General features: G+C 36.3%; 1 protein-coding gene and 1 pseudogene across 1 annotated transcript in view; both read right to left on the reverse strand.

Annotated features, from left to right (window-relative positions):
- The window catches only part of TTC28 (tetratricopeptide repeat domain 28), a 622,170-nt gene that overhangs the window by 495,436 nt on the left and 102,162 nt on the right, over positions 1 to 24,572 (reverse strand). The window lies entirely within an intron of this gene.
- On the reverse strand, positions 9,289 to 9,789 carry LOC115277525 (annotated as a pseudogene).

Raw genomic sequence — 24,572 nt, forward strand, 5'->3', positions numbered from 1 at the left:
CATTAGAAGGAGACCAAAGGTCCCTGTTCTCAGGTATTTAGGATGTTAACTTTAAAATAAATAATTCAGTTAACCTCGTGACAGATTTACACTATAACTCTAATGAGGACAGGCAATTCTAAAATCCAAAGAGGAGACAATTTGGAAACTCTGAGGTCTTCCCACTGTGTTTACACCAAGAGACCTCATAGGCGAATCTTAGTATGGTTTTTTCCACCCTTTGATTGGCTCCATGCCTTGGAAGCCAGGTTATCTGAGTATTTACTATTACAAACAGAAATCTTTCAGTAAAAAGGGTGTGAGCCCACTCTAAAAGAAAACTCCACAACCTGAATGAATCATCACGGCCCCCATCACCGGGATCACCCTTAAGACACTCTTCCAGACAGCACAGATCAACAACACTCGGCCTGGGTAGCCACAGAGTGGCTTCGGCACTGCAGTTGGCTCTGCTCTCTCAAGGCTCTCAAAGGCAAGGCAGGGCAGTGGGGACAAGGAGGGAAATATCTGAGTCTTCTCCGTGCTCAGCACTTTCCATGTGCTGTCACATCCAGCTTTGAAAGAGCCCAATGAGTCAGCTGCATCATTACTCCCATGTTTATAAGCAAGGTCACAGACCCTCAGAAAGATTAGATGATTTACTCATGGTCACTCAGCTAACAAAGAAAATAGCAGAGCCACAGTTCAATGCCAAGCCCATTGCTGAACTGACTGTATTCTTCAGAAACCTAAAGGAGGCACAAATATGATCTAAGGCAAGTCCTAGCTGAAGCCCTTGCAAAGTATCCTCTATAACCTTCCAGTAGGCCCTCCATCTAATTTGTTTTATCCAAAAGACAGAAACAACACTCTAATTCCCAAACTAATATGAAAACCACTTGCAAAGAGGCAGTGGTGGAGAAGAAAACCCAACCACAAACATGGTGCATCTTCTTGCAGTATCAATTTTGCTCATTGGAAAGTAACCTGAATCATCTATTATTAAATACAACATGTTATGAAGTAAAATGCAAAATTCATATGCATCACTAAGTTTAAAAAAAGAGTTCACTCACACCAGCCCGCTCTGGACAAACTTAACAAGAAGCAGTAATAAACTGTCTTTAGGGATACACTGATAGAAAAATTTAAGAAATGCTTAAGCAATTTATCCTAGGTTAAGTAATAATTTAGGTAATGTGAGGAAAAAAGAACAATGGTTTTTAAATTTTTATAATTTTCTCATCAGAAAAGTAGAGAATTAAAAAGGCTGGTGATGAATAAACAAATTGGAAAACTAAGGAACAAGATAGAAGTGTAAGTTTCTAAGCAAACAAAATCACAAAGAATTGGACAAGTTGCCTTTAACTGAAAGTCATAAAATGCAAATTACGCAAAAAACCATATTAATAATTATTTAACAAGGAATGAGATAATGATGATTTTGCCCCTCCATTTTTCATTTATTTCTGTTCCTTATAATTTACCAAAGCCTGAAGTCTGTTGAGTCTCAAGAGAAGGGGAATTACTCAGCCAAATATTATTTATATGGCAGTCTCCCTATGCCTTTTGGAAACTTCTATCAATAAAAACTTTCAAGCCTGCAATACTATGTGGCAGGGAACTATGGAGACTAATCATAACCTATTATATCAGAATCTAGATTAAGATAAATCAGTCATTCTAGCTTCATTAGTAAGTCACTTCCTTAAAGGACCTGCTTTCGGAAAATAAAAAGCTAATGATGCCATTATTTAATAGTTTTTTGTCCTCTCTTATCAATCTATGCAGTCATTGCTGAGTACTTGTTTGCACTTTCAAAATACATCACAACAGGGCAGCTTTGAAGGTGAGAGCTTCAAGCTTGAGAACAGCCGATCGTTCATACAAAATTTTTCTCTGTATTAATGAATTTTTTTTCCTTTTCAAAAATATAATTATTTCCCTTAGGCTTCCTTATCCTCACCAAAAGATACTCCTTACTTGAAAAGCTTTCCCCTACCACCTGCCATACTGCCTGAAATACCCTCTACTGAAGTTACTTCTTGGTGGAAGCATAATTTTCAGAAAGATCCTTTTAATTAAAAAAAATACATAATTGGTGGAGTGCCTGGGTGGCTCAGTCGGTTGAGCATCCAACTTTGGCTTAGGCCATGATCTCACAGCTCCTGAGTTCAGGCCCCGCGTCTGAACTGTCAGCACAGAGCCTGGATTCTGTGTCTCCCTCTCTCTCTGCTCCTCCCCGTTCACACTTTTTCTCTCTCTCAAAAACAAATAAACATTTTTTAAAATTTTTATTAAAAATTTTTATAAAAAAGAAAATATATAATTGGTGAGTTTTAACCTGTTAAGTCAAGGGTATCTTTTCACTTGCGTGGCTCAGTCAGTTGTGTCCCTCTCTTGATCTCAGCTCAGGTCATAATCTCAGGTTTTTGAGATTGAGCCCCATTTTGAGCCCCGCATCAGACTCAGCACAGCCTGCTTGGGTTCTCTCTCTGCCTCTCTCTGGCTCAGTGCAGGTACCCTGCCTCTGTCTCTCAAAATAAACAAACTTCAAAAAAAAAAAAAAAAAAAAGCCAACATCTTTTCAAATACAAGCATTGATTTATCACTTACTAGGTGCTAGCACTGAGCTAAACATTACATTCATTTCCACATGTAACCTCACAGGAAACCCATGAGATAAATGTTATTATTTCCCTTTAGAGAGGTAGAAACTGAGGCTCAGATAAATTAGGTAATTCGTTCAGAGTCACATCTATAAGTAGTAAAGCAGTAAACTGAAGCCTGATCTGCCAGAACCCAAACAGCTAACATCTTAAAAAGTAGGAACCTAAATAAATCCAATAGAAAACAAGTATATTTTAACGGTACTAACAGTAATAGCAGAAGCAACACCAAGGATTTTTAGGAGGGGCTTAGTAAATGCCAACAATTTTACTTTGATTATCTCATATATTCCCTCCTTCTTTTACCTTTCCCACTTTTCCTTTCCGGTCTTCAAATCTACATGAAGGAAAAATAGTACTTAGTATAACACCTGGAAGGGGAATAGTGTGAAAAAGCAGATTCTGAATAATTCATAGTTTTATCAAAAACCACCCTTATTAAAAACTATTTTTAATACAGTCTGTTTGAAATTTTAAAAAGTCATTTTTAAAGGGGGGAATGAATGAACATGAATAAGTAATTTACCCTCAAATTAATAGTAGCCAGTAAATATATGCAAAATGTTACCCTCCCTAGGAATCATATGAATGCAAATTGACAAAGAAACCATTCTTCACCTACAAAAAATACAAAGTTTTTTTAAATTATAACTTGCAGCACTGGCAAAGGCACAGTGAAAATGATGCTTTTGATGAGAATATAAATTAATAAACCTTTTTGGAGGGCAATTTGGAATTACATATCATTGACTACAAAAATCATAGCACTCTTTAATTATAATCATAATGTGGGAATTTATACTAAGGAATAATCATGGGCATGCATTATTTTAATGTTGAAAATTAGAAGCTATCTGTAGGACCCCAAATAGAAAAATAGTTAAATAAATAAATCATAATAAAATTATAATATCTGCATGTAATAAAATAGTATTTAATTATTCCAAGTCACATTTTTCAAAACTTTCTAAAACAATGAAAAGTTGTTCAGGACATATTAGATGGAAAAAATGTTTATTAGACTTATGGTGAGGGCTTAAATTACTTGTAACTTTTCTTTATACTTAATGTATCTTTAAAATGTTCACAACTAAAACATTCTGGTCATTAAAAAAATACTTTCATCCAACATTTTGTTTTTACTAATTACACTCTAGCATATATCTTTCAGGCAGAAATTCATTGACATATTTTTTAGATGAACTTAGATTAAAAGTAGGATCACTCTGAGGAAAGGGAAAATTTTTTTTAACTCAGACATTTCTTCTTTTACAAATAATTTTATTTAACTTCTGATTATATTCCATGAGGTTTCCAACAAAAAGGACATAAATACTACAAATGAAGTCTGTGCAGATGTCATGAATGTAACATATCCTAAATATTAATTAAAACACATGGGAATGTGAAAATAAATATGGAAATGAACAAAATACATTTTTAAGAAGAATTAACTGACCTATTATAAACCTAACAGTATTCTTTACTTAATAACTACATAGTACAGTACTTATAAATATTTGCATGGCTTTCTAGATTGAAATAAATCCAATTTAGAAAACACCTGAGAATCTACTATGCTCCCTGAAAGAATTCATCACAACAAAAAGAGATGGCACACCATTTTTGCACTTAAGAGGCTGACATGTTTTTGACTTCTTATATCAACGCTATGATCAAATTTGTGCTTATACAGACATCTGTAAGTGTAGGACATGCACTGTGGAACATCTGTACTCCAATACTAGCTGTGCCATATGATCTTAGTAAAATAAGGACCTTTCTGAGCTTCAATATCCTTATCTGAAAAACTACCAGAGGGGTGCCTAGATGGATCAGTCCAACTTCAGTCTGACGGAGTGGAAGTATCTGACTTCATGTTCTCGCAGTTCATGGGTTCAAGCCCTGTGTTGGACTCTGCTGACAGCTCAGAGCCTGGAGCCTGCTTCAGATTCTGTGTCTCCCTCTCTCTGCCCCGCCCCACTCAGCCCAGTGTCTCCCCCTCAAATATAAAACATTTAAAAAAAATTTTTAACTACTAGAGATAACTACCTAATTTTTTTTGTTTTTATGTTTTTTATTTTTTATTTTTATTTATTTTTAAATCGTTTATTGTCAAATTGGTTTCTATACAACACCCAGTGCTCTTCCCCCCAAGTGCCCTCCTCCATCACCACCACCTCCTTTTCCCCCCTCCCCCTTCCCCTTCAACTCTCAGTTCATTTTCAGCATTCGATAGTCTCTCAAGTTTTGCATCCCTCTCTCTCCCCAACAACTACCTAATATTGAGGTTGAAATAAAATAACATACTTCATTTCATTCATGGTAAATGTTCAATATATGCTGGATATAATTACTCTAACAAATATCTTTCACAGCTTTAAATTTCCTTCTGTAAAAAAGTGCAGGTTCTACCTCCAATAATGGCAGAGGGGCTTATATAGGCCCTCCCAAAATAAATGTCATAAATGATGAACAAACTGTAAAAAATAACTTTTAAAGGAAAGTAACAACCAAAATCAGGCAGAAGCTGTAAAGGAGTCAACCCCTAAAGCAGAGAAATGCAGCTAGCAAAAACTGTGTATGTATGTGTGTATGGCTTTTTGTCTGAGACCACTCCTCATCCACACAGTGCAGGGCAGCTCAGACTCAAACACAAAGCATCTTACTGACCTGAGAATTAGACGATGGATTTGTCCATTATTAATTTATTGTCTCTCAGTCTCAAATTCACCCTTCAATGCCTACTCTGCAATAACGGATGGAAGTTTCCCTTACAGTCAACCTGATATTGAGCTTTCTTGGTGAAGACACTAGAGAACCAGTGTAGGAAGAAAGAGTTCTCCTGATTGATTTCTTCTGGCTGCTGCATCGGGGATCAGTGGTCTCAGGACATCTGGTGGCGCTCTGAGAACATACAGTCCCTTAGCAAATTCATAGCTCCTGACTCATCCTGGGGATTCCCTTTCTGCAGCCCTCTCAACACAGATGCTGCACACTCTAGGCCCAGAATGATGCCTCAATTTCTGTTTGCTCCTTCCCCTGGAGCTTCCTGCAATGCTCCCAATGCCATATCCCTACCACTGTGGACACCACATACTCCAGGCTTCTTGCATGATTGGTGCCACAGATTGTCTGCACTGACTGGTCACCAGACTGAGGTGACCAGTGCAAGGCTTGCTTGTGCCCAAGACTTGCTTGAGGCTTGTTATACATTGCAGACCAGCTCTAGCCCAGGCAAACCAGAAACCCTACCATCCAATAGACTACAACTACATCTTGTCCAACAAGGTCCCCAGTCCTGAGGAAGGGACACCCTTCCAGGTTTGTCCTTTCCTGGGTACTCTCCCTGAACATTAGGGTACTCTAGAGAATTCTCTGAACTCTTACAGATACACTTTTATCATAGCTTAATAGTTCTTTACACTAAATTTCCCATGTTGAAATCACTGTCTCCCAACTGGACCGAGAATGATATAGGATTATTACAGGACATGGTCCCAGGAAAGAGATTTCTAAATATGGGATTCTGGGATTGCTGTTTGGGTCCTTGGGTTTAAAGGAAGAATGAGCTCCTTGCCAATGGGAAATGGGATGATAATGACCCTATGGCATGCAGTAACATCACAGTTAATCAAAATATCACCTGTAGTTGTTTATAATAAAGTAACAACTGAAGCAAATGGCTTGGTGGATTCCAGAATTTTGATGACTACAAGGACTGTGATGTGCATTTCAGTGCCCACAGAGAGAAAAATGACAAACTCAGCTTACATCATGGTCTGAGCTTCCATGACAGCCCTAGAAAAATATTTTATTTCTTATAGACACATGGCAGATCTTGCTAAAAATCAAACATACTTCAGGTTGCTGAATTACAACAACAGTTAAATTCATAGTCTCACCAAAAGTGTTTCATCTGAAATTTAGGACACTGATTGGGAAAGAATGGGACACTGAAACTTGAAATAGGAAGATTTCATACAAGAAATAATAAGGCTATTGTCAAATCATTGTTTTATACCTGAAGTTAATGTAATATTCTATGTCAGCTATACTTCAATTAAAAAAAAACTGTTTAAAGAAAAGAGGCCAAGAGCACCTGGGTGGCTCTATCGGTTGGGCATCCGATTCTTGATTTAGGCTGACAGCACAAGGCCTGCTTGGGATTCTCTCTCTCTCTTTCTCTCTGCCCCTCCCATGCTTGTGACTGCACACACTCTTGCACAGTCTGTCTCTCAAAACAAATAAACATTTTTTAAAAATAAAGGAGACCAGAAAACAAAAAAAATATTTTAAATGTTGAAAGAAAAATTGTCTAGAATTCTGTGTCCAAAAAAATATTCCTCAAAAATTAAGGCAAAATAATTTCTGGAAAAGTAATAAAACTGAAATCTCTATGAAAATTCTAAAGAAAAATTTTCAAGCTGAATTGATAACTGCAAGAAAACTCAGATCTTTGGGAAAGAATGAAAAGCAGAAAATATGGTAAATTTGTGAGTCAATATGAAAAGCATGCCATTTTGGGCACCTGGGTGGCTCAGTTGGTTAAGCATCTGACTTCGGCTTAGGTTGTGATCTCACAGTTCATGAGCTCAAGTCCCACTTCAGGTGAGCATGAGCCCCGCTTTGAATAAGCCCGGCTTCTCTCTCGCTCTCTCTCTCGCTCTCTCTCTCGCTCTCGCTCTTCCTTCCTCCCTCCTTCTGCCAGTTGTGGGATTCTCTCTCTCTCTTTCTCTCCTTCTCGTTCTCCACTCCTTGCTCACTTATACCCTCTCTCTCAAAAAAAATAAACATAAAAACATATCCTTTCTTCTCTTAATTTTTAAAGGACACATGACTGTTTTAAGCAAAAATCAAAACACTATATTATAGGGTTTATTACTGTATGGTGCAAGATCACAAATATCACAAAGGATGGGGATATAGTAAACAGAATTAAACTGTGATAAAGTTCTCACTTTCTACATGAATCGGTACATTACCTCTCAGATTATTAAGAATAAATATTATAATCCCTAAAGTAGCATATTAAACATTGTAAAGAAGTTGGCTTAAAAAAGTCAATATAAAAAAGAAAAGATTAATTTGGTCTGCTCTATAGTTTTCATTGAATAAATAGCTTTAAGGTTCTTAGTAAGTTAAAATGTTAAGATTTTACTTGATAGTAAATTAAGATTAAATTCATTGGCTGTCTAACAAGTTAAAACTAAAACAAAAGACAACTAGTTAACATATTGGTATAAGATAAGGCCTGTAGATGTCTGTGCTTTTTAACTTGTGGCAAAACAACTAGGGATATTTAACTTTAAAAAAAAAAAAAAAGTCAATATAGGTGAGGCGATTGGGTGGTTCGGTTGGTTAGTCTTCCAACTCAATTTTCGCTCAGGTCATGATCTCACGGTTGCGAGATTGAGCCCCACAATGGGCTCCGTGCTGGGAATAAAGCCTGCTTAAGATTTTCTCTCTCCCTCTGCCCTCCTCCCCCAGTGAGCCTGTGCTCACTCACACTCTCTTTCTTTCTCAAAAAACAAAAAAACAAAAAGTCTATGTAAGAATGAAATGGAATAAAGTTCATGTCATAATTCTGTGATGTTTTAACATGTAAAAATATTTTGATTTACACTTTACTGATACATGTAAATTTTATTTGCTTTTTAATCTCTGAAATACCCTTTATGCTTTGACTTTTTGGTTTCATTTTCTTTTTTTTTTTAACTTTTCTTTTTTTTATGTTTAATTATTCTTGAAACAGAGAGAAACAGTGTGTGAACAAAAAAGGGGCAGAAAGAGAGGGAGACACAGAATCTGAAACAGGCTCCAGGCTCTGAGCTGTCAGCACAGAGCCTGACGCGGGGCTCAAACCCACAAACTGTGAGATCATGACCTGAGTGGAAGTCAGATGCTTAACTGACTGAGCCACCCAGGTGCCCCTTTTGGTTTCATTTTCAAACAGACTACTTTAAAGAGAATAGTTTGACTACAACTGAAGTACCCATAGAAATAAAAGTGAAACACATAAATAAGCAAGGAGATACATAAGTTTAAGAATACCAACAATATGTAATCAATTAATAAAGATGGAAGCTTACATTTTTTTAAATTTCAATAAATCAAAAGGACAGAGCTACTTCCTTAACATCATAGAGACATATGTATATATAGATATCCCAACCTAAAACCCAGCATTTTATTCAATGAGGAAACTTCAGAACTCCAAAGTCAACATTATTCTAAAAGTAACAGTTCATACAATTAGGTAAGATAGTAAAAGTTTAAAATTTGGGAAGAAGAAAATAGTTATATTAAAAAAATAAGGTTGAATTCTTGGAAAATGCAAAGAAATTAACTAGAAAACTTTTTTTAAAAACAATAAAACATAAAAAATTAACAATTTTCAAATATATAAGCAGTATCTAAATTAAAAAACATAAAGAGTGAAGTTATTCTATTTATAGGAGTAACAAAGAAAGGTGAATGACCTAAGAATCAAATTAACAACAAAAGTACAAGATCTACATGATGAAATGTCTTTAAACTACTAAGGATGAAATAAATGCTATGGTCTATCCTCTCATGGACAAAAAGATTCAATGACATAAAGATGTCAATTTTGATCTACAATTTTATTGGGGTTTTTTGGTAGTTTATGGTTTTATTAACACAAAAATGATGCGCACATGAACGGTCTATTCATTTTCTTTGCTGTGCACCCTGGCATTGGGATTCATGACTCTGATGGCCAGCTGGGCTGCTCTCTCCACAATGGCTTTATGGTTCTTGGAGGAGACATCGTGAGCAATCTCTGCACAGTAAGATTTGTTGCATGTCAGCAGCACTTCAAGCTCCTTGACGTGTGGACTAGGAACTTCCGGAAGCCACTGGGCAGCATGTGCTTTGTTTTCTTGTTGTTCCTGTAACCAATGTTGGGCATCAAGATCTGGCCCCTGAATCTTCTGCGCACCCTACTGTCAATGCCTCTGAGTTTCCGCCAGTTGAGCTTAATTTTGACATATCAGTCTGACTGGTGCCAGATGAACTTCTTGGTCCTCTTTTTAATGATCTTGGGCTTCACCAGAGGTCTGAGGGCAGTCATGATACCAAGTAACAGATGGCTGCCACCTTGGCAGACAGCTCCGAGGAAGAGCTAATTTTATTGTTTTATAAATGTAAGGTAATCTCAAAAAAATACCAACAGACTTTCTTAACTAGGCAACTTGATTCTAAAATCAACAAAAAAAAATTGTGAGTAAAACTGGGAAGATATTCAAAAACATAAGTAATGAGGAATACCAGTCCAACTGAGATAATAAACTTTAGTTTTATATTTTATATTATAATGCCACAATAATTATAAGCATGGTGATATGAATATACAGACACATCAACAAAAAATGAGACTCCAGAGACAAGTCAAATATACATAAAAATTTAGAATATGATAAAGATAAAATTGTGTTTAGTGGGAAAAGGATAGATGGAGAGCCACTTTGAAAAAAAAATCTTCTCATACCAAAATGAATTGTGGGTTAATTAAAAATTTAAATATAAAAATGAGCATTTTAGAAATCTTAGAGTAGGGAAGGTCTTTTTAGGAATGGTTAAAAGACTCAGAAACAAAATACTGAAAGATCAAAATACATAAAAACTAAAATTTTATAGGTGGTAAAACCAAGTAAATAACAAACAAAAGTCAAAAACAAATCATAATCTAAGATAAATACAAAAGCTACAAGTAAATTATACAGTATAGCCCTGAATATGACAGCAAGAGCTTGAAAATAATCCATTAATGGAGGACTGTTAAATTATAATACATTCAGGTATTCAATATAAAGCTGCTGAGGGGAGCCTGGGCGGCATAGGGTTAAACATCAACTCTTGATTTCAGCTCAGGGCATGATCTCATGGTTTGTGAGTTCGAGCCCTGCCTCAGGCTCTATGCTGACAATGCGGAGCCTGCTTGGGATTCTCTCTCTCCCTCTGTCTGCCTTCCCCTGACCTTGTGCATGCTCTCTCTGTCTCTGTCGCTCACTCACTCTCTCTTTCTCTCTCAAAAACAAATAAACATTTTTTTAAAAAGCAGCTGATAGGTAGTTCTCTATAAACAGATATGGGAAAAAATTTTAAATACATAAAGAAAACATGGGATACAACGATGTAGGCAAAAGATAGTATGTGCATATGCACATAATTTTAATACATATAGAGGTATATTCTTATATGTATAGGCTATTTGTGCTAGCACAAACAAGAAACTGGTTAAGGATTATTACTTTTAGGAAGGGGCTCTAGAGATAGAGTCTAGAGTCTAAAGACATTTTAAACTAGAATAATCAAATTGGGGAGGGATAATAAGGTGATAGACTTATATTTCTATAAATTCCTTTTAGCTCATTTCATATTTAGAACTATGTGCATGTTTTACATAATTAAAAGTTAATACTTTTAAAGATTTGGGTGATAGTCTTTAACAGAAATTAAGAACGAATATCCATTTATGCAGTTGCGCCTCTCTGCAGGTTATTTCTAATTGAGACACTATGCAAACTCACAGATATCAAAATAGCATTTTACCATATAGTTTGGATGTGCAATATTCATGAATGAATGCCCTTTGTATAACATCCAATACTCTAAAACTGTATTCATCCTTGATTTATTATTTAACTAGATCAAATAAGGAACAAACTTTGCCAGAGCCAGAAGCCAGATCCTTCACTTTTAAACAATGTTTAACTGGCTTCAAAGCTTGGAATTCATCCTGCAGGACCTTTATAGATACAATATAAAATGACAGAATTTTACAACTGAAAAACTTAAGATCTTAGGTCAGTCTAATATGCTCCTTTCATTTGATACAAGAAGAAATGGATATTTTACTAGTTTCAATATGTCTAAAGACATGTACAACAAATTAATGGCAAAATGAGACTGAATCTTTCCAAATCCAATCTCCATTCCATATGACATGCTGTATCATTCCACCCTCCTAACATTACCATAAAACAAGCAGAGACTAGTTAAAAGACAGTAAGAAAAGATCAGACTACCTTCACAGACTTTCATTCAAAACGAATCTTTGACAGACTTAGATGTTCTTTACCACATCCTCACAAGTGTTATGAACTCCATTAAAACCAGTGGTGACTTCCAGCCACAATGAAGTAATAGAGAGCACATTTATGCTCTGCCACAACTAGAAAACTGAACAAAGTGTATGAACCAACTGTTTTCAGGCACTGAACAACAGGGAACACAAAACCGTGCTGCCTCAACAAAGGGGAAAAACTCAGACGAGTCCTATTATGGGCCCCACTTTCAGCCTTTCAGGACCTTCTACCTCGTAGGAATATTCTGGACAGAGAGCACAGAGGGAAATCCAAAACAAAGAACAAAGGTCTTGCTGAGTAGAAGTCAGAGGTCAGGTTCAAGACTAAGGCAGCTGAAGGTGGAAAGCAGACTCCCAAAAAGGAGGAAGCTACACAGATCTATAAATAACTACCTGCTAGAACACAGCCAAAGTACTTTTTTAAGGAAGACAACAAAATCCAAACAAAGGAAAACATTAGCAATGCCCATAATCCAATAAAAAATGCCAGAAATGTTAAAAAGTAAGGAGACTGTGAAACATAACCAAGAAAAAAAATCAATAAACATAACCAAAGTGACAGAAATTATGAAATTAGCAGACAATAAAATTTATTTTTTTTATTAAAAAAAATTTTTTAATGTTTTATTTATTTTTGATACAGAAACAGACAGAGCATGAGAGGCAGAGAGAGAAGGAGACAGAACCGGAAGCGGGCTCCAGGCTCTGAGCTAGCTATCGGCACAGAGCCTGACGCGGGGCTCGAACCCACGAACGTGAGATCTGACCTGAGCCGAAGCCGGAGACTTAACTGACTGAGCCACCCAGGCGCCCCAGCAGACAATGAAATTTAAAACACTGTCATAACTATGTTCAAGTGTTTAAAAATACAGTTTTAAATACTATATATAAGCAGAATATACATTCTGGAATGGGGAGTTATTGTTTAATGGTTACAAAGTTTCTATTTTGCAAATGGAAAAAAGTTGTGGAGCTGAGAGTGGTGATGGCTCCGCAGAGTGAAGGCCCCACATGCCCCAAACTATATGCTCAAAAAGGCTAAAACAATAAGTGCTATGCTTTGCATATTTTACCACATGCAAAAATAAATAACCTTTTTTTTTAATATTTATTTTTGAGACAGAGAGCACAAGGGTGGGGAGGCAGGGGCAGGATGAGAGAGGGAGACAAAGAAACGAAGCAGGCTCCTGACCAAGCTGTCAGCTCGGAGCCTGACGCAGGCTCTAACCCACAAACTATGAGATCATGACCTGAGCTAAAGTCAGATGCCCAACTACCGAGCCACCCAGGCTTCCCATAAAAACAAATAAATTTGTTAAAAATTTTACATTAGATACCAATAACGAAAAGCTATCACAGAAACCCGCAATGTTTTGATTAAAACACTATCCAGGGTCAAGGGACAGAAATATTTTTGAAGAAGTTGAAAATAATAATACAACATTTAAAAATTTGTAGAATGCACCTAAAGCAGTGCTTGGAGGGAAACATAGATCTTCAAATGGTTCAAATGAGAAGTCAAGTCAAATATCAATGAAAGAAAAGAGCAAAGTAAACTCAAAATAAGTAGAATGAAGGAATAATAAAAATAAGAACAAATGTCATGGTGCATGGGTGGCTCAGTTAGTTAAGCATCCAACTCTTAAAAAATAAATAAATAAAAAGCATCCAACTCTTGATTTCAGCGCAATTCACAATCTCACAATTCATGAGTTGGAGCCTGACCTTGGTGAGGTCGAGTCCCATGTAGGGCTCTGTGCTGATGGTGCAGAGTCTGTTCAGGATTCTCTCTCCCTCCCCTACTTATGCTCGTTCCCTCTCTCTCTCTCTCTCTCTCTCTCTCTCTCAAAATAAACTTTAAAAAAGAACTAATATCAATAAAAAAATTTAAATACATAAAAAATACCAATTGAACCAAAAGCTGTTTTCTCAAAAAAGAAATAAAAGTTTTAAATACTAGTTCGAGTCATTAAGAACAAAAGAGAGAAGGCATAAATTACCAGTATCAGGAATAGCAAAGGAGATACTATAGATTTTAGAGACATTTAAAGGTTATTTAAGGAATACTACGAACAATTTTATGCCAGTAAGTTGAAAATCTTAAAGGAAATAGACAAATTCCATTTTGAGAAACATGATTACCAAAACTGATTCAAAAAAACAGAAAATCTGAAAAGCCCTGTCTCTACTAAGACAGCTGAATTTGTAATCTAGAAACCTTCCAATGAAGAAATCCCAGAAAACTTTACTGGTTAATTCTATCAAAAACATAAAGAGGAAATGCCAATTCTGTGCCAACTTTTTCAGGAAAGATAGATAAAACACTTTCACACTCCTGACAAAGCCAACATTACACTGATACCGCAAGCAGACAAAAATATTACAGGAAAACTATAAACCAATATTTCTCATAAACAAAGATAAAAATTCTGAATAAAATTTTACCAAATGTAATAGTACCTAAAAAACAGTAATACACCATGACCAGGTGAGATTTATTTTCAAATGTTAAACAAATTTTGCATTCCTAGAACACATCCCACCTGAATGGTTTAACACCTGAAAATAAATCAATGTAATCTACCCTATTAGATTAAAAAAGAAAACCACACGATCAATTCAATCAATTTAATAGATGTAAAAAAGCAATTGATAGCATTTAAGACTCATTCATAACTTTTTTTTTATTTCAACAAATGAGAACTAGAAAGGAACTTTCTCGGCATGATATGAGTTTCTATAAGAAAATCTATAGCTGGGATACCTCGGTAGATCCTTTGGTTAAGCATCTGATTCTTGGTTTCAGCTCAGGTCATGATCTAAATGCTTTGTGAGTTCAAGCCCTGAAGTGGCTCTGTACTAACAAAGCAGAACCTGCTTGGAATTCTCTTTCTCTTTCTCTCTGCTCCTTCTGTGCACACACACACTCTCTCTCTAAACAGTTTTTTTTTTAAAAAAAGAAAATCTACAGCCAACATCATATTGGAAATGAATGACTTGTGTATTCTCCCTAAGATGGGGATATACATTATCACCACCTCCAACAATGAACTGCAGATTCTGGCCAGTGCAATAAGGCAACAAAAAGCCTAAGGCATCTACAAATAAACAAAAACCTTTAATAAGTGAATTTAGAAAGATCAAAGGATAGAAGGTCAATAAATAAAAGTCAACTGGGGGCACCTGGGTGGCTCAGTTGGTTAAGTGTCTGACTTCGGCTCAGGTTATGATCTCACAATTTGTGGGTTTGAGCCCCATATCAGGCTCTGTGCTGACAGCTCAGAGCCTGGAGCCTGCTTCCGATTCTGTGTCTCCCTCTCTCTCTGCCCCTCCCCTGCTCATGCTCTGCCTCTTTCTGTCTCTCAATAATAAACATTAAAAAAAAAAAAAAGGCAACTGTATTTCCTATACTAGCAATAGACAATTGCTATTTGAAATTTCAACTCCTGATTTCAAATAAAAATACTTTTAAACAATATCATTTAAAATGTCATCTAAAAACAATGAACAGTTAAAGATAAATTTAACAAAACATATGTAAAACATGTATAAGAAAAATTACAAAACACTCCTGAGAGAAATGAAATAAAACAGAAATAGAAAGCTCTACCACATTTCTAGATTGAAAGACTCAATATTCTTAAGATGTCACTTGGTACCTACATTATAGATTCAAGCAATCACAATAAAAATTGCAATAAACTTTTTTGTAAAAGTGGTAAGCTGATTTGAAATTTTATGTGGAAATGCAAAGAACCTAGGCTAGCTAAAGCAATTGTAGAAAAGAACAAAGTTGGAATTCTACCTGATTTCAAGACTTATTATAAACCTACAGTAATCCGAATAGTGTAGAAGTTGCACAAGGATGGATATAATATAGAGGCACTTGGGTGACTCTTGGTTAAGCATCAGACTCTTGATTTCAACTCACACTCTTAGCTTGGGATTCTCTCTCTCCTCTGTCTCTGTCTCTCCCCGCAATTGTGTGCCTTTCTCTCTCTCTCAAAAATAAATATTTTTTTATGTTTTTTTTTTTTTTGAGAGACAGAGACAGTGCAAGCAGGGGAGAGTCAAAGAAGAGGGAGACACAGAATCTGAAGCAGGACCCAGGCTCTGAGCTAACTGTCAGCACAGAGCCCAACGCAGGGCTTGAACCCAAGAACCGTGAGATCATGACCTGAGCCAAAGCCGGACGCTTACCAACTGACCCACCCAGGCGCCTCTAAACAATTTTTTAAAAAGGACAGATATATCAGTAGGACATAACAGAAAATTCAGATATAGACCTTATGTATATGGTCGGCCAATTATAGACAAAGGTGTCAGAAGATCCATGAGGAATTAAATAAATGTCAATATTACCTTGTACCATACACAAAAATTAACCTGAGGTAGGTATAAACTTAAATGTAAAAGTGAAAACCATGACACTTATAGAAGAAAACATATGAGAAAATCTTTGGGGTGGGAAAAGGATTTATGAACAGTACACATAAAGCATACCCCAAAAAAGAAAATATTAATAAATTAGATCTTGCCAAAATGATAAAATTTTTCTTACATAAACTGTTAAGAAAATTAAAAAGTAACACTGAAGATAACACAAGTAAATGGAAAGATATTCCATATTCATAGGTCGGAAGAATATTGTTAAAGCAATCTGCAGATTCAATGCAATCCCAATCAAAATCCAATGGCATTTTTCACAGGAATAGAACAATCCTAAAATTGATATGGAACCACCAAAGACCCCAAATAACCATCTTGAGAAAGAAGAACAAAGCTAGGGGTATCATGCTTCCTATACTGCAAAGCTAGTAATCAAAACAGTATGGCATTGGTATAAAAACAGACACATAGGTCAATGGAACAGAACAAAGAGCCTGGAAATAAACCCACATATACATGGTCACATCCACATACAACTTACGACAAAGGAGTCAAGAACATATGATGGAGAAAGAATAGTTTCTTCAATAACAATGATGTTGGGAAAACTGGACAGTCACATGTAAAAGAAACATAAAAATCAACTCAAAATGAAATAAATGTTTAAAAATAAGACCAGGGCTGCCTGAGTGCCTCAATCAGTTGAGTGTCTGACTTGATTTTGGCTCAGGTCAAGATCTCACACTTCACGGGTTTGAGCCCCACATCACGCTATATGCTGACAGCGCACAGCCTACTTGGGATTCTCTCTCTCCCTCTCTCTCTCTGCCCTTTCTGTGTTCTCTCTCTCTCACTCTCTCTCAAAATTAAATAAACATTTTTTTAAAAAAAGAAGAAGAAAGAAGACTTGAAACCATAAAACCCCTAAAAGGAAACATAGGCAATAGGCTTCTTGACACCATTCTTGGAAAGGACTTTTTGCATTTGACACCAAAACCAAAGACAACAAAAGCAAAAATTAAACAAGTGGACTGTATCAAACTAAAAAGCTTTTGCAGAGCAAAGTTAACAATCAAAAAAATGAAAAGGCAACCCACCAAATGGGAGAAAATATTTGCAAATCATGTATCTGACAAGGGGGTAATATCCAAAATATGTAAAAAGAAAAATCCAAATAAAAAGTTGACAGAGGATTCTTTTTTTTGTTTTGTTTTTTTATTTATTTTTGAGAGACAGAGACAGCACAAACAGGGCAGGGTCAGAGAGAGAGGGAGACACAGATCTGAAGAAGCAGGCTCTAGGCTCTGAGCTAGCTGTCAGCAGAGAGCCTGACAGGGGGCTCGAACCCACGAACCGCGAGATCATGACCTGAGCCGAAGCTGGACGCTTAATCGACTGAACCACCCAGCTGCCCCTACAGATGATTCGAATAGACATTTTTCCATACAGATGACAAACTGATAAATGAAAAGGCAGTCAACATTCCTAATCATCAGAAAATATAAGTCAAAATCACAGGTCACGATCTCATGGTTCATGGGTTCAAGCCCTGCATCGGGCTCTGTGCTGACAGCTCAGAGCCTGGAGCCTGCTTCAGACTCTGTGTTTCCCTCTCTCTCTGCCCCTCCCCTGCTTGTGCTTTGTCTCTCTCTGTCTCTCAAAAATAAATAAATGTTAAAAAATTTAAAAATCAAAAGAGAAAACTAGTGTTTGGCAAGGATGTGGGGAAAAAGGAACCCTTGTACACAGATGATGGAAATGTAAAATGGTGTATGGAAAACAGTATGAAGGTTCCTCAGTGAAGGAAAAGAAAACACTAACTTGAAAGATATATGTACATCCATGTTCATTCAGGATTATACACTAGCCAAAACATGGAAGCAACTGAAGTATCCATCAATGGATGAATGGATAAAGAAAATGTGGTATGTATGTATGTATCTATGTATGTATGTATGTATGTGTATACACACTCACACAATGGAATAATATTCAGCTATAAAAAGGAATGAAATCTTACCATTTACAACAATATGGATGGACCTTGAGGGCATTATGCTAAGTGAAATAAGTCAGACAGATAAAGACAAATACTATATGATCTCACTTATATGTGGAATCCAGAAAAACAACTCATAGATACAGAGAACAAACAGATTGGTGGTTGCCAGAGGCAGAGAATACAGGGGTTGGGGGGCAAAATGAGTGAAGGTGGTCAAAAGGTACAAACATCAGTTATAAAGTAAGTAAGTCATGGAAATATAATGCACAGCATGGTGACTATAGTCACTAATACTGAACTGTATATTTGAATTGTATGTTTAAAAGTTGCTAAGAGTACATCTTAAAAGCTCTCATAAGGAAAAGGGTCTGTAGCTATATGTGGTGATGCATGTTAACTAGACCTATTGTGGTGATTATTATTATTTAGCAATCTATACAAATGTCAGATCATTATGTTGTACATCTAACACTAACATAATTAGTGTTATGAATGTCAATTATACATCAATTATATCTCAATTTAAAAAATGAAAATGTAAGCTTCAGACCATGAATTCACAATATATATTCAAGAAAAGATTCCAGAAAATATTGAGAATTCCTACTAACCAATAGTAAAACCATAAAAAACTCATTAAAAACACACAAACTAGGGTATCTGGGTAGCTCAGTCTGTTGAGATTCCAACTCGTGATTTCAACTCAGGTCATAATTCCAAGGTCATGGGATCAAACCCCACATTGCGCTCTGTGCTGAATGTGGAGCCTGCTTAAGAACCACTCTCTCTCTCCCTCTGCTCTCCTCTGCCCCCACAAAAACACACAGTCTCTTCCTCTCTCTTTCCAAAATAAAAAATGTGTTGTTGTTTTTTTTTAAGAAACACACAAAATGAAAAGACACTTTATAAAAGATATTTGAATGGTCAGTAAGCACATGAAAAAATGTCCCACATTAGGAATCAGGGTAGAGCTCGGGACACACCCATCCAAATAGCTACAATTAAGAGACTGAGCACATGATGTGTTGATAAGCACCTCAAACAACTGGAGCTCTGCAATGCTAGTGGGAATATAAAATGGTACAAACACTTGGGCACTTGTGTGGGTGGGGGCATGTTCTCCCTCTCTCCTTTTCCCTGTGTGTGTGTGTGTGTGTGTGTGTGTGTGTGTTCCAGTTATGCTACAACCTTCTATAGCTGTGCTGTCTGATGACTGGGACTGCCAAATAAGTTTTTCCCTGCACAAATGTAGCCAAAGATTCATTTAATCACCATCATCCTCCTATATACCAGCTGAATAAATGAAAGAGAAATAGCACAAGCCTCTACACTTAATTCATTCCAACTAAGTGGTTCTACCATTAATAAATGATACAAAACTCCACTCAGGATTCTCATCTCTTATAAAGTATGCAAAATACTTGCTGCCTCTCATACTAAGTGTCCTGCCTATTGTCTTTCCACGTCTAGTCTATGAATCTAGTATTCTAAGTCACAACTTTATACTGCAATCAAATCCAAGAAGCTATCATTTTTTATTTAACATCTATGGGCTATAGTCATGAAAAATTTACTCACTGAAATATGGCTGGATTCCTTCCACAGTCAGAATCTTATGATATAACGCAATATTCTTAAAGTCATTTTAATGCTGAGGCATGTTAAAGAAAAGTACCCTAAGAGGCACCTAGCTGTCTCAGTCAGAAGAGCATGTGACTTTTGATCTTAGGGTCTTGAATTCAAGCCCCATGTTAAGTGTAGAGATTACTTTTTAAAAAGTATAATAAGATAATTCTAGAGATATGTATCACTTAATTCTCACTAGCCAAAAAACAAATTAAACTGTGCAAAACCATAGTTTATGTTCTTCCTACCCATCTCCTATTAAATCCTGGTCTGAGAGAAAGACAAAGAAAAATCATTCATAGTGACCTTAACAAGGATCATTCTCTAAAGATATGTGTTTTAACAATGGATAGTTAAAATTACTTAATCTTTAGCCAGTGTTTAAGTGAGGACATCTTTAATTATAGTTTTTTCCCCACTAAAATCACTCCCAAGAATACTATGTATGATAATTGTAGGTCTCTAATTTCTTTCTAACTACCCAATACTGCTGCTCTCTTTTAAACTGTTTTATGTCACATAATTCTAATGAACTAGTTTTATTATTACTTAAATGTTGTCTAACAAAGGACAACAGCTCTACCAAATGACATTTGATTTTCTTACCGCACCTCAACAACCACATCCTTGACACTGATTTATACCAAGAGAGAGGAATACAATTTATGGTCACCATAAGGGATCTAGCCTAGTCCCCGGTCATCTTCGAAGGATAACGTAGCGCCTAAAGCAAGCCTGAGGATCAAACTCAGGGCACAGGCTGACTCCAATATAAAGAATTCATTAACTTGGTTTTGTGCCTTCAGTTATCAATCTCCAACCAAAATATCCTCCTAGAGCCTCTACCAGAGGCATCGAAAGCTAAACTGAGAATCCCACACCTATATTACCATTCAACATTCTGGAGGCTCTACCAAACTAGAGTAATCTTATAAGTAGGTACCTGTTAGAAGGCATATTCAGTACTAAATTGTTACTATATCATAATGTTCAGCATTTGCAGACTAACACTTCTTGTACTAAATCAATAAAAAATGAGAGGCTAAAATCAATCAACATGCTTACACTCGGACAGTTCATATAAATCATATTACTTTTAAATATAATATATAATAAAAATATAAATATAAGTAAAGCTAAGCAAGAACTGAGCAGTACAGTAAAAAGATACTTCTGGCTCATAAAAGAGAAAATATATACCTTGTGAACAACTGTTAGCTTCATTCTGTTAGAAACACAAGCATATCCTTCAACTGAGTATTTTTATCCATATTGCAATTGTTAGGTGTTTTAATTCATATAATAATATGAATCATAATTACATATTCATATATGTATATATGAAATAAATACATATACATATATGTATATATGAATTCAATTCCCAGCTATAGTGTTCTATTGCCCACAGAGATTCATTAATTTTAGGACTGAAAGAAAACTCAAAAATTACTTCACTTGTTTCTCATAATCTGGTTTCTGCAATAAGGAAAATGAACAATTTTATTCAAAAAGCATATAACTAATTAACAGGCAAGGGTAGAATGAGAACTCCATTCTCATTACCAGTCCATATTTTACATTCCATCTAATAACTAAATTCAGTCCTGACTGTTACATTACAGACCCCTAATAACATTATACCAATCTATAATTCTCTCCAGATGGAACTCTGAGCAAAACTGCAATGTGGGAGGTGACAAGGTGGCTCAGTGAGTTAAGCAACCAACTCCTGCTTTGGCTCAGGTCAAGATTTTATGGTTTGTGATATTGAGCCACACATTGGGCTCTGCACTGTGCTTGGGATGCCCTCTCTGCTCCTCTCCCACTCACCTGTCCACACTTAGGTACATACTCCCTCTCTCTCAAAATAAATACATTTTTTTAACCATAATGTGGGGGCACCTGGTTAAGCGTCAGTAGAGTAAGCGTCTGACTTCAGCTCAGTCATGATCTCGCAGTTCATGGATTGGAGACCCAGGTTGGGTTCTACGCTGACAGATCAGAGCCTGGAGCCTGCTTTGGATTCTGTGTCTTCCTCTTCCCCTGCCCCTTCCCCACTCACATTCTCTCTCTCTCTCTCTCTCTCTCTAAACTAAGCATAAATAAATAAATAAATAAATAATTTTAAAACCATATGGGGCACCTGGATGGCTCAGTCGATTAGGTGTCCAACTCTTGGTTTAAGTTCAGACCATGATCTTGTGATTCGTGAGTTTGAGCCCTGTGCACTGTCAGTGTGCAACCTGCCTAGGATTTTCTCTTTCCTCCCTCTGCCTTTCCCCTGCTCACATGCTCTGTCTCTCTCATTCCCAAAAATAAATAAATAAACTTTAAAAATATAAAACGAAATAAAAAACTGGAATGAGGATAAAATTTGTCAGTGGTTCTTCAAGCCTCTTGTCTGCTGTTTGTCCTTTATCTTGTGGTGCTCCCTTACTATTCTTCATACTTCACCAGAAGTTAAAGAGTTTATACTTTTTCTACCCACCTTTCTATTAAATACTAATCTGAGGAAAAGACTGAAAAATGTATTCATTTTAGGCTGAGAATGGTCCCCTTTCTAAAGATATGTATTTTATTGGTGGACAAAGAAATAATCAATTGATTCTGGCATCTCGAGGTGTTGAGGAAACAGGGTGTGCACTGAGCAGAGAGACCTACCACTCTGATACCATACCGCGGTGGCAGCCTCTGAATAATCAGGCAAGCTCAGCCTGCCCCATACCACTTAAAGTTATATTTTTTTATTTAAGATCACCATGAAATATTTGCCATCAAGCCTGAAGTCATGCTGGTTGGCAGCTTTCACAGTGGGCAGCTTTACTGATACTAACAGTACCTGGCTGTGTGCCAGGCGGGCTACTGGCTCATGGATATAGCAAAAAGCAGATCAGTTTGTGATTGTAAATGGCAAAACTACAATTTGGAATCTAAACTCTTCTCTCAAAACACCACTTACCAATACCACCTTACTACAGTTTACTATTTTCCAATAGGTTATGTTTTTATAGGGCCATTACCATGTTTTTTCATTTCCGTATCAGCCATGATGTTCTCCTCCACCTGTAATGCCACCCATATTCACACCCAATTCCTAACAATTCTTCAAGAAGACTTTGCCTGACCTTTCAACTATAAATTCTGATAATGTTTGAAAATCGTTTTGTTTCCTCCAAATGGTAATGCCTCTAAACTCTAATTATTTAGCACATCATTATTGATTATTGTCTATTGTACAGTCTGGTTTTCTGTATATTCATCTTATGATATCTGAAGGTTCTAAATTCCTGAGGGTGGCCATCAAGTCCTTCCCATCCATTCAACAACCTTTCAGTAAATGCTTCCTGTTGCTGGGGCCTCAGCTAGCTAACAGAAGTACAAAAATAAAAACAAACAGCCCTGTTATTCAAGGATTTAGAGTCTACCCTTTTTATATTCAAATGTATCTTAATTCTTTTGCCTTCATCACAATGTCTAGTATGTTAATAATCAACTATTTGCCAATTAAATGAAGTAAACCATCACTAAATCTAAAAATACACAATTGTGTCTTGTAGTTCAGATACCAGTTCAAATGAAGAACTAAGTTACATGCGTATTAAAGTTGACACATTTGCATAACAAAAACTGTGCTTGGTTTGCTAACAGGAAGAGAACAATAACTGTAGAAATCATGACCTTTAACCTTTCTCCTCAATCTAAGATCAGAGGTCACTAGTTTTACAAAACACGACATAAATAATTATATCATACACCAAATCTCAACATTTCTACATCTCATAAGCCTTAGTTTTAAAGGTAGTTTTTCTCACAAATAAGATCTAAATATTTCCCAAATATTTTAGGGCATTGAGAATTGTGTGATAAATTCTTTTTTTTTTCTTTTTATGGGTTTTTTTTTTTTTGAGAGAGAGAGAGAGAGAGAGAGAGACATAGTGCAAGCGGGGGAGGGTCAGCGAGAGAGGGAGATACAGTATCTGAAGCAGGCTCCGGGCTCTGGGCTAGCTGTCAACACAGAGTCTGACACGGGGCTCGAACCCACAAACCATGAGATCATGACCTGAGCCGAAGCCAGATGCTTAACTGACTGAGCCACCCAGGCACCCCAGTGATAAATTCTTAAGACCAAGGATAACCATCTTCTCTATAGTTGTTCAGTGAAAAGATATTTTTCTAGTGATGAGATATAACAATTCAACAGATAACAATTTTCCATTTATAAAGAATGACTCTTCACTATATTCCTGAAAAAATGAGGTAAATGATATTATTAACATTTTACAAGAGTTGACAGTAAATTCTTTTAAAGAATTTCTTAGGGCCAGAGAATCATAATGCCAGAATTATGACTACAATTCATTTTGAAATTTTAGTCAAAGCAGCTTAAGACCTCATTTCCCCTCAAAAGTATAAAATGTCAGTTAAGGTTTATCTACATTAGTATGGTTTCATTATTCCTTATTCAAGCTATAGTTGTTTAAAGACAAGATGGTTTTAGTTACTTCATCAATCATACGATTTCCACACATCTATTCAAATAACTTAGTATCCTGGAATCAACTGTAAGTGCAATGTATTTTCCCTGTAACCAACATTACTAATGATTAATCAAGCTTCCATGCCCTGTTATCAGTAGTGCACCTTTCATGTAATAGAATAGAGAACCCAGAACTGGGCCCACAAATGTATGGCCAATTAATTTTTGACAAAGCAGGAAAGAGTATCTAATGGAAAAAAGACTGCCTCTTTAGCAGGTGGTGCTGGGAGAACTGGACAGCAACATGCAGAAGAA

This window comes from Suricata suricatta, chromosome 14 (assembly GCF_006229205.1).
Source record: "Suricata suricatta isolate VVHF042 chromosome 14, meerkat_22Aug2017_6uvM2_HiC, whole genome shotgun sequence".
NCBI lineage: Eukaryota > Metazoa > Chordata > Mammalia > Carnivora > Herpestidae > Suricata > Suricata suricatta.